This window comes from Magallana gigas, chromosome 7 (assembly GCF_963853765.1).
Source record: "Magallana gigas chromosome 7, xbMagGiga1.1, whole genome shotgun sequence".
NCBI lineage: Eukaryota > Metazoa > Mollusca > Bivalvia > Ostreida > Ostreidae > Magallana > Magallana gigas.
This window is the reverse complement of record NC_088859.1, coordinates 32,742,892-32,755,014: the sequence shown is the minus strand read 5'-3', so window position 1 is coordinate 32,755,014 and position 12,123 is coordinate 32,742,892. Positions and strand designations below refer to the sequence as shown.

The following is a 12,123-nucleotide window of genomic DNA, read 5'->3' as shown; positions in this document are numbered from 1 at the left end:
TTAAATGGAATAAAGTGTTGCATTAATTTCATCTTTTACCGAAGATATAAATGGTCATTCTGTCTAATAACACAGAACCAAATATGTCTTGATATACAATGGATTTTGCTGCATTTTTATAATTAAGGACTAACTTTTTGTGAGTTGCCAATTTTTAAAAGATTTATAATGACGGAATTCTGATGATTTGTACCTATATTTTGCATTCTTTTCATGTTACAGTTATATTTGTTTTGTATCGTTAGTTAATAGCTAAATAAAAATGTTTAAATATATTAAAGATAACATAATTCTATTTCGAGTAATGAAAACTTTAAAAAATGTATAAAAAGAATGGGAAATACACAATAATATGTATACGCAAGACTTAAAAAATAATTTAAGTTCGGTACTCCTTTTATAAACAAAACAATCATTCAACCTGCTGTATGTTTACTCATCTAGAAGCAATGGTGAAGACGACATTCTTATGTGTCACAGAAGTTGTTTATGCCTCTATGATTATCAGTTTCAGTGAGTTAGTATGTTTTATGACAAGATATTTAGGAGGAAGAGCTGTCATATTGTTTTCAGAACCAATATTGATTTGGTGCAAAATGCCAAGAGGATTTTTTCTCCTGACAGGGGACTTTTTTTTCACTTGACAGGGGAGCATGTGACAAGATTAATTGTTTAATCACAATAAATGCGGCGTCACTTCTCCCTGTCTGGAAAAAATGCTTCTAACATTTTGCTTCAGATTAATATAGAAATTAAATTTAAAAACAATATAACAGATCTCCTAGCTAATACATCTGGTCATAAAATGTCATATTTCACTGAAACTAAAATTCTTATGAGCATAAAACTATAAACATCTTTAAGTGTTCATAGTCTTATCGAAATAAGTGGGTCATGGTCATTAAATCATTAGGTTTCCTTTCCCCGAACAACAAAATCCCTCATTCAAATTCAGTTTTCAATGTTGTAGATTTCTTAGGTATCAATTGTGAATATTAAGTAGATTTAATAAGTAATAAGTTTGAACAGAATAAAATGACTAAGACTGACTACCTAGCCTTTGAAAAATGTTTAATGAAACATGAATCTAGGAACATTTGAAATAATAAATGTTGCTGTTTATTTTTATCTCATTAAAACATAATAAGCCCCAAACTGCCCATTCTCTCAAATATTGTACAGATATTTGTCACATAATGTAAAGTTATCGCTTAAGCATCTTGGACTGTCCAATATCTGACAAAATAACCAGGTGTTGGTCTTAAACCCAAACGTATAAACTTATTAAACAATAAGGGATTTTCTGGACTCTATATAACAATCGATGACGTCTAAAATGTTTTTAAAAATAAAAAGTTTCAAATTAATATTTTTAATATGATATCTGGTTTGTTTCTCTTCAATTCCTAGAATAACAACGAAGCATTTTCAATGAAATGCTTACAGAATACAAAAATCGAAAGTGGAATTACATATTGCTTACGTATCTTGATAAAGTCCATATACTTAATTAACAATAAGCTCCATTTTGTATAACAGGATGATGGGTCTATCAAAGTTCATTAGGCGAGCTGATGTTGATAGTTATAGAAACAACTCTGACATTATAGGAATATCATAACTATTTTAGATTTTATTGTTTCGAACTACATTATTCTGAAAGGTTATCAAGCAACATTTTAAATGATAGAACTTCTCTAACTAAATTGATTTAATTCCTTCAGATAAAAAAAACTCATTTGGATTACACCATGTACACAATTTCTTGTTTGCTGAGTATGAAATTGTAAACCGGTGCATATTTGAATGCAAAGTTCTTCTAAGGTGTACAGCCTGTTGAGTTTTTCATAAATAAGTAGTAATAATTATTAAAATAGAACGAACAAATGTAATCCAATGTATATCAGAAGAAAAAAACATGGTTCGATTAGAATGTATTTTAACATCATGTATGTATAGTCAATAGCACTTTTCTTAATCTGGTCTTCGTGTTCATAATATATCATAAAACGGGAAGTAAAGAATCATGCAGGACTAATAGTTTAAAAAAATATGATCGACGTAATTTATTATAAACCTCACCGGTTGTTTTCTTCACAAAGCCAACAAGCTTCAATTCAATTCTTTGTATATAAAAGGTACTTAAGCTAAGCATAGGGGGCGCGGGCGGGATTGGGGTGGCCGGTATAATATATAGAATTGTATTAAAATAATCGAAAAGAACATTATAATAGTGGTTTAATCCGTTCATGGATTAGAAATTTGGACAAATAATTTCTTTTTGTTTGTTTTGTTCTGCTTTGCTTTTGTTGTGCTTGTTAAGATTTTGGATGTCTGGCCCTCCCCACTTTCGAAAATAATGCTACACTTCTGTACTTCTACCTAATATATTCAAATTTTAGGAAAGATAATTGAAAAATCTTGGTATGGACCATTGAATTGAAAACAAATATTAAGGAATCCGTCTCTGATTTAACTACCTTATTCTTTAAAGGGACTTGGACACGATTTGAGATCAAATTATTTATCTTTATTCTTTATGTATAAAATGGTTTACTAGTTCATTTTGAATGATTGACCAAAATGTAGAATGTTAAGGGTGTTGTTTACTCAGGGTTTGAGTTCTCGAATTCGGATTAATATAAAGTTCAATGTCATGAGTAAAATTTGTTATAAACACAAAAATTATCTGTGAAATGAATTATTATTGACATAACATTCGATATTTCTTCTATATTATGGAATTATGCCAAAACAAAACTAGACTTTTAGTCAAACAGAGGAAATTCGGACTAAATTTTGCAGATTTTGTTTTCTGCTAAAACATTTTTGGAAGTACTCTAATATTAAAAGTTAAGATTTTATATTTTAGTTTATACAATTTTGCATATTTTCTGGTAATATTACCTCATTTATTCATTATAATAACCGTATGGCATGAATTTGAAAAATATTGAAATATGCTTAAAAACGAGAAAAGACACCATATCTCAAAATTTTGATTATTGACCTCATATAAATTATATGCCAACAGAATAAGATCAATATAAGTAGTTTAATACTATAAATGTTTTTGTATTATCATCATTCAAATTTTTGTAAAATTGGATCAAAAATGGGTAGTAATTTGAAAAGTGATAGAGGAAATTCGGACTGGAATATTTATAAAAATTGTGAAGGAAAACTTAATGCTTTGTATGTATTTAGTGTTACTGCCATTCATAAATTGTATTTCATTTTCAAAAGTGGTGAGCAATTTGTATTATTTTCACAATTAAGAAAATCTCAATCATAGTGTAATATTTTAAGTGATTTTCCTTTAATTTTCCAAAAATATACAATGGCCATTAACTCAAAAAGTAGGTCATTGACCTACTTTTTGGATAATGAAAAATAACACTACAATAAAAGGTCTATAACACACAATAGTTAGTTTTTCATTATCATCAGTGGAATTTTTTTTCATTCTGAGTAAACGTCATCCTTAAAGTCAAGTTACAAGCGAGATACAGAGGTATTAAATCATTGTATTCGCAGTACAGTTAAGGCGGCCGATACAAATATCGCCAAATTTTTGCGTTGAAAACACGTATACTTTAGTTCAACTGGCATGTCGTTTTTAAATATGTTATGACATATGTGATATGACAGTCGCGTGGTACAAGCAGATGTATTTGTGATTTTGAGGTCATTTAAAAAATTCAATATTGCAAGGGCATAATCATGTCAAAATTTACAACTGAATTATAAGATAACTTGATGCTATATCGTAGATTTTGAAAAACGTTGCGAACTTTTTACGATAAGATTATTTGTTAGTAGAAACCGTAATTTATAATGCATATGTTGAATAATTTTGAAGGTCACAAGGTTAATTACATTAAAAAATAATTAATTTGTAAGATTCAGAGGCGGATCCAGCAATTTGGAAAAAGGGGGGGGGTTCCATTTGATAAAAATCAATATGTGCAAATGTCATCATTTGTCAATAAACAAGGACTTTTTGAACGTTTTTCCGTGTTTATACAACTGTATTTAATTAACATTTATCTCATCACTATCTATTTCCCATTTATTTCAACATCAGAGTGCACTGCATTATTGAGCGTTTTGCCGTTTTGGTTTAGGAATCAAAGGAAGATTCGCATAATATCTAGCCTTAAGAAACCAAGGTTTCCAGCAATGAGAAAGTGCGTCTATGCTTGATAGAAAAGAAACACTAAGAAACAAAAAATAACTCAGACTAATTACCACAAACTATTGTAAAAATGGATATTTTGGTAAAAACACTTTTATGTCTTTGATTTTTAAAATTCTATCGATTGACTACTTAAATAAAGGTCTAAATGATAGGATATGACAAAAGAATGGGGATAATTTATCTGCTGAAAAGATGGAACGTGTGCAATACAATTGGTAAAAGCAATTGTCGTCCCAGGGAACTTGATGTGACCTCTGTAATGGGTGGACTAGTACAGATGCAATCATATTTTAAAAGAATTGAAAAGTTGTGCATTTTCATAATGGTTTACATATAAACCCTTTACACAGTTTTTTTGTAAAAGAATTCCCGATACTTGGAAAAAAGAAAAAAAAAAGAAAAAAGGCTTTCTTTTGTGTTTCATGTGGGTATGAAGGTAGCTAGCATTCCAGAAAAATAGCATAACCTGCATAAGCAGGTCATGTAGTTTTCTTTGTATTTTTCGTATGAAACGAATTAAAACTCATCTATTATATTTTTTTAGCTAATTAATTAAACAATACATTTGAAAGCGGCTTTTTAAAGTAAAACGAATGCGTGTACTCATACTTGAACGTCGTTTTACTCGATGGCTTGTCAGTGCAAAACTGTATGAACTATAATCGATTTTTAAAAAAAGAAATAGAGTAGAAAATGCTTTGTAGATGGTATTATAAATCTGTGCTACTGCTTTATTTTATGTATTTTTTCTTTAGTTTTCCACATGTTTACTCAGTGTAGAAAAGGGGAGTACAATGTACTTTATTTCGAAAAAAATCGATAGGGTATTTTCATATAAGAACAAAATTATGGGACGTTATACGAAATTCTAGATCTTTAAATAAGCAATTTTTAAAAGCATTTATTTTAGATAATTACAGTTTTTCTATTATAAATAAGAAAAATTGCCTTTAAATGGGCATTAACGTTTACCAAAAAATTCATAGGTTCCAGAGAAAGGGGGGGGGGTGTTCCGACCCCCGAGTCCCCCCCCCCCCCCCCCCGGATCCGCCAATGAGATTTTACATAGCATATATTTAAAATTCACATGTAAAAGTTTGTCAGGATCAGGTACATGTAAGTGTATGCCCTTGCCATTAAATGATTTATTTAATATACTCTGTCCCGAGTTTTTGCTTCCACCACTTTTGCTTCATATTTCAATAATAGTAAATACCTTTGTGCTCAAACTACGTTCATCCACTAATATGAAAAATGTCCAGATTGTCTGTTTTGAAACGCCCCCTCTACCGCTTCAGGTTTCAATACACATCCAAAAATTGAAAGTCTACGGAGATTTTGCTTTGCATCAGCCATTAATAAGCCCGGATGATAACGTTAAAAAATTGTGCGATGTATTCCGAGTATATTCCGAATGGAGAAAAGATGTAAACATTTCCCATTACAAATCTCCGTAAGAAAATTGTTTTCGTTCCTGTGTAATTTTATGAGTGAAAAGGAATAATTGTTCAATGAAGATATCTTGGATATATTCCCTTTCATCGATTTCAATTGTATTTCTTTCATAGGTATGTGTGGTTTTAATAAAAATCATCAAAATTGATGGAAGCAATAACTTTAGACAGACTATAGGTACTCAGCTTTAAGATATACAATATTTTATACAAAACCGAGGTTGCCTCTTTATACGATGCCTACTTATAACAAAATGAAAATAAGACTATATAGGTAACATTCTACTTATAATATTGCGAAACAAAACATTCATTTATAATTTCCCGTTAATCTATGACGTTTAATTTTCTTCGCTCAAAAACTGCATGATAGCATTCAATGACTTAACTCTATGCGTCATTTTAAAACATATGACGTCATATTTTGTAGTACAGCGAGAACAACATCTTGCTTATTTTTCAGTGTATACGATATAACGGACATCAAAATTGTAAGTAATAGAATTTTTGTTTTCAAGTAAAAGATTAGGATAAATTAATTTTGCTAATAAATAAATAGGTACTTTCGAGGTTTGTTATACACTGTGATGTCATAATGCACATTTCCCGTACTTTTTGTCTGAACGGAATTTATTGACAGCCTTAACTGTGCTGCGTTGTAAACAAAGCTCGAGTCTAATGTTTGTTTACAAAAAATGTATTGTAGAGAATTACCATTTTTTTGACAAAATGACTAGTGGAAACCAATATAAACAATTCTATGTGTTAATGAATACTATTGATTTTATACCAATACAACCTATATGTAAACAGTAACAAAACTCAAGCTTTGTTTACAAAATATAACAAAGAATTCTGAAATCTGTATCTTGCTTGTAACTCAATATTTGATATTCCAAAATTGACATAGCGTTATAAATTCCTATATGTATCATTCTAAACATCAAAAATAGAAAAACAAAATTTGAAAATGTTAATCTTAAATCGTGTTTATGTCCCTTTAAAGCTTGGTCCTCTCAAAGAATTACCTACTATCATTCAACATTTATAAAAAAGTTAAGTTTTCAAAGATTAGCAATATACTAATTTATGAAAGGTTTCATGGAAGATTAGCGATATAATGTTATTTATTTTCATATATCTAATTATAAATGAATCTTTAAAAAAAGACAGGATAATAATATACCAACGATTAAATAAAAAGAAAAGGAACATGAATTAATTTTCTAGTAACTATAATTAATTTAAAAAAACATTAAAGAAGAAGTCAGATTTTACTTCTTAGCAGAATCAAATCTACACAGAAAACGTTGAGAATTCCAATTCATTTTAAACGCATAATACATGTCTAATTTTCCCTTGACAGTGATTAAACTAATACAAAACAATGATTTAGCCCTGGGATTAATTGGATAAAAGTGTCGTCCCTTGAGCTTGTTATAATCAGTTACTTCAAAGTGTGTGTGACAATAGTAATTTGCAGACGGATCATGGAAAATATGACAAATGCAAAGTGATAATCGAAGTGCTTTCGGCTTTAAAAGATTGATTATTTTATTATTCCCTTCCGGTAAAACCACGGGAAAAATGTTATTCTTAGCTATTAGTCATCCATACTTAATGTTCCGTTTCTCTTTTCCGTTACGAATGTTTAAAAAGGGTTTGATATTAATGATAAAAACAACAAATCATTATATACATTTGTTAAGATTCATCAATCAACATCCGACTAGGTAGTTTATTGTTAACCACTCGTATATTATGTATCTATTAGGGACATAAAGTTCATTTTTACTGAAGATCTAATATTGGAATTTTTTTATCATTAAGGTCTTCCGTTTACATTGGAAAACCTTTAAGTGATTGTGATTTTTGTCTCCTTCTCTCTCTTTGTTTCTTTCTTTCTTCTTCTCATTTCCCCCAATTTTAGTGGCAGAATATCTCGGAGATGACTCGATAAATTTTCCTGAAATTTTCAGGGATGTTATAAATGACTCAAGGCCTATTTCTTTCATTCCCCCCCCCCCCCCAAACTCATTCTCCATCGTCCGTTTTCTATCCCATAGCTAAAAAGTTTGTTACCTCAAGATCTTAGACACGGTATTTAAGACTTGAACATATAAACATTGATGGAAAATAGAGCGATATATGTTGACGTGTTTGAATTATTATGCTTCATTCGTCCTAACTTCCGGTCATCACCAGAAGTTCTTCATAAATAATTTTTATATCTGTCATTTTACAAAGAATAAATATTTTAGTACAATACCTTACAGGTGTCATCTATACGGCGTTAAATAAACACAAGATCTAAGAATCTGTAAGTGATTAAGACACAAAACTTTTGTAGACGATAGACGTCTGAATAAAGATGAGTTTAACTGGTTTTATTCTGTCAATTGTCACTTCCGGTCCCAACCAGAAGGGTTCAAACAATTAAATTATTATTATTAAATTTAACTGTTTTTCTGTGGCTTTTTTTAGATTGATAAACAGTTATGTGCATTTGACAAATAAATAGAAAATGCTAGCTTGAACACTTCCGTTCGTCCGTTTCTGACCCTAAGACAAAAAAAACCCCCAAAATAAAACACCCCCCCCCCCAAAAAAAAACCCCACCCCCCCCCCTCCCGAAAAAAACAACTACAAAATCGTCTTTGCGAGATCTCAAAAAACCTAAATTTTGTGGGATTATAGACCTATGCATGTAAATGTGTTTGAATTTTTCTGTTTGATTCATCCGAACTTGATCACAGGAAGTACTTAAAAAATTGATTTGTTTTAATGTTTGTAATTTCACACAGAATAGATATTTTAGTATAAAATCGTACATAAGTCATCTATGCGATGTTAAACAAACAAATAACAATTTTGCATCCGGTGTGATATCTTTAATATCCCAGGAAGCCTTCTTTTTTCATTATTTTTGTACCCGCAGAATTTCAGAAACTGTAAGTGACCAAGACAAAAGTTTTGTGGATCATAGACATTTTGTTGAAAATGTGATTGACGGGTTCATATTGTCAACCGTCACTTCCAGCTCCCACCGGAAGCGTTCAAACAAATTGAGTTTTTAATCATTTTAACTGTTTTTCTTAAATTAAACAGTTTTAGTTATCATTATAGAACAATATACATAAAGTAAATGTGATCAAGAACTGCTGACTGTTATTTTCATTGAGTAATTCTGTTAGTCCGATCCGTTTCGGTCCCAAGACAAAAAAAAAAAACCCTTGTCTCAACGTGATCTGGCTGAGACTTTAACAACCAAATTTTAGATAAGACAGACCTATGCAGGAAGATAATATAAATATGCTTTGTTTGAATTGGTGTAATTCTTCGGTCGTCGCAGGAAATACTCCAAAATTGATTGCTTTGTTTTGTTGTTGTTTTACATTGAAGCAAGCTCTCGAAATGTCTTTCACACTAAATTTTATATCCAGGAACTTTTCTACAGGAAAAAAGAAATATTTTTAAGATTGTGAGATGTATATAAGAACATACGACATATTTGTTGCTATATCAACAAGAGTCTTGTTACCATTATTTTCCCCTCTTTTCGTCAAGAGAATTTCTCAGAGATGTCTTAATGGATTTTTTGAAATATTTAGGGATGAAGGGAAGTAGAAATACCTAAATGTTTCTTTTACAAGTTTTCCAAATTCATGTATGTTTGTCCGTTTCCTGTCTCGCAACAAAACGATTTTCTCCAGGAAACGATAAAAACTGTACATCCAATTTGGGCAATAATAGACCAATGCAAGTGTGATGGTTAACACTGTATTATTTGATTTGGCGTTTCTTCTGGTCGGCACAGGAAATACTATTTCCTTTTTGTCACTTTACATGGAATGAATATTTTAGTATAAAATCTTTCATATGTAATTTATGCACCGTTGAATAAACAAAAAAAATTTCTTCAGGTGAGATTTCTCAAATATCTTGGAAATCTTTTTCTGCACAAGATCTCAGAAACTTTAAGTGACCAAAACAGAGTTTTTGTAGATGGTAGACATTGGACTGAGGATGCGTACACTTTTTCGCAAAGTGATCTCAAAACTGACAAAACCTTGAACAACCAAACTTTAAAGAAAGACAAAACACTTTATGAAAATATGTTTTCCACGTTCTGTTAGATCCGACTGTTTGTCACAGGAAGTACTCAAAAATAACTTTTTTGTCTTTTTGTTTTATTTTACATAGAAAAAAATACTGGAAAATTCCTTTACAGTGTATACTATATCAATATTCTTTTTACAAGAGAGATGCACATCTTTACAGATTATAACATAAGGAACGGAAGACCTTTTTGTTCTAGCAACTCGAGTCGAGTTCTGTTTAAATTGAAAAGAATGCTTTAGCAATTAATTATCAAAGGCAACTATTTTTCAATTTTAATCTGATTTTATTTAAACAATAAAATGCTTTCTTTGGTGATTCATTATGGATAATGCAGAAAAAGTACATAACACGCGGTAACAATATTGTTTATATTAACATCTTTCTTTTAACTAATTCATAAATCGATTATGAAAAGTAAGTAAATTCACGAAATTACTGTTAATGTACATACGTACGTTTAGTAAAAGACACAGTCAAATCGTCTTCTGTGAATCTTTGAGTCTGACATCATCATGATTATTCCGTGATTTTTCAAAGGTCGCTATTGATTTCGACCAATTGATAAATCTGGCGTGTTAATTTCAGTCCTGTCAGTTTCTTGTCAGTTTCAGTCACTGTAGATTTCGACCAATCGATAAAAGGGGCTTAAAGATTTCAGTCTGGCTGTGATGAATTTACGATAAATCTATAAGAAATAGAGGGAATATTGCTTGGCAGATATAAATATAACATTATAATCCAGTTTTACAAATGTTGAATAACAAATTGTAAGTAAAAAAGATGATTTAGTTGAGTTCCGAGGAGCCTTTTTAATTTATTTTCTAGTTACAAAGACCTCTATGAAATAAGTGCATTATAATTTAGAACACCCCATAAATGCTGGTTGTATAGAAAATAAAGATTATTACAAGAAGCATAGATATATTCACTATATTTATATACTAAGTAGAATGTTTCCCAACGATACATAGGTATAAAGCAGAGGACTGGAATGACGTTCGAATCAAATAAATCAGAGGGAACATCTACGTTCATTTTTACACCTTCATTCCCCCCCCCCCCCCCCCCCACACATTTTATACTGGATTCACAAGTCTTCCCAAACGAGTCTTAAGATACAGAGAAATAACATAATAAAACGCAATTGTTCTTTTAAAGTATATTATGTTCTGAAGAATTCTTATTTTCAAATCATCAATGCTCCATTTAGTTGATGAATTTTGGATTTCGGATGTTAGTTAATTAATTATTTCCCCAAGAGCACTTCTAATCACAAAATTGGAGATAAAAATTGGAATATTGTTATAAAACACCTAGTAAACTTACAGGCGTTTGTGTATTAATGTGATTGCTTCTACTAGCTTCTACTTGCGCATGACCTAAAAGCGCATTGATCCATTCACATTCTACTGCTTACATAAAGTAACAATGGATGTTCTCTTACCGTTTGACGCACTAGCTCCTTACGACGTTTTGATGTTAAGATACCTCTTTTACACTAGTGAATCTTTCTGGTGCAAAGAAATTATATCAAGTATATATGGATTTTCGGGGGGAGGGGGGTACTTGGGGTGCACGGCCCATTTTAACCCAAGGCAAAAATCCAAAGGCAAACACTTATAATGTGTATAATTATTAAGACGTTCTCTGACGTTAAAACCCTAAAATATCAAGAAACCTGAATTTTCAGTCGGTTTCTGTCTGTAAAAATATAGTTTGACACACACTTATGCATGATTAGGCCTCAACCAATAAAAATATAATCTTTGATCTAAAATCACTTTATCAATGTAAACCCTGACAAGTGTGTGTATTTTTTTGTTCATATTCAGTAGCTTCATGCACACATGAAACACAAAAAGGGGTATTTTTATGTTTGCATGAGTAAATGTTAACTATTAAAACCTGCAGGTAGCACTATTTCTCCAAAAATGTACTAAAACAAGTGGAATTCTGAGGATTATGGAGACAATGAATTGACAGCGCGCTGGTCGCTTACTACACGGTCGTTTGAGATACAGGAGGAATCACCGTGTAGTGAGTGACCAGCGCGCTAGGTTCCGTTCGTCATCGAAAACAAAGTTGTTTTTGTCTTACCTAGATGGCCGAGTGGTTAGCGCGGTGGCCGCTCACTGCTAGGAAAATGGTTCCAGAGGTCGTGAGTTCAAGCCCCGGCCGGGGCAGAGGATTTGGAGCTCCAATAGGGTGAATTTCTCTGTGCTTTATGTATATCTATATCATTCACTACGGGCAATGTCAATTGGAGAGTTATTGCAATGTTTGTGCATATATATAGTAATGTCAAACATCCTAAAACCACTTGGATATAAAGATGGAGACCTAATA

General features: G+C 31.2%; 1 long non-coding RNA gene across 1 annotated transcript; it reads left to right on the top strand.

Moving 5' to 3' along the window:
* The first annotated feature begins 5,402 nt into the window (after positions 1-5,402).
* On the top strand, positions 5,403-12,123 carry LOC136269898 (uncharacterized). Its single transcript, XR_010707497.1, has 3 exons — positions 5,403-5,769; positions 6,119-6,146; positions 11,879-12,123. It is a non-coding gene; the product is annotated as an uncharacterized lncRNA (long non-coding RNA).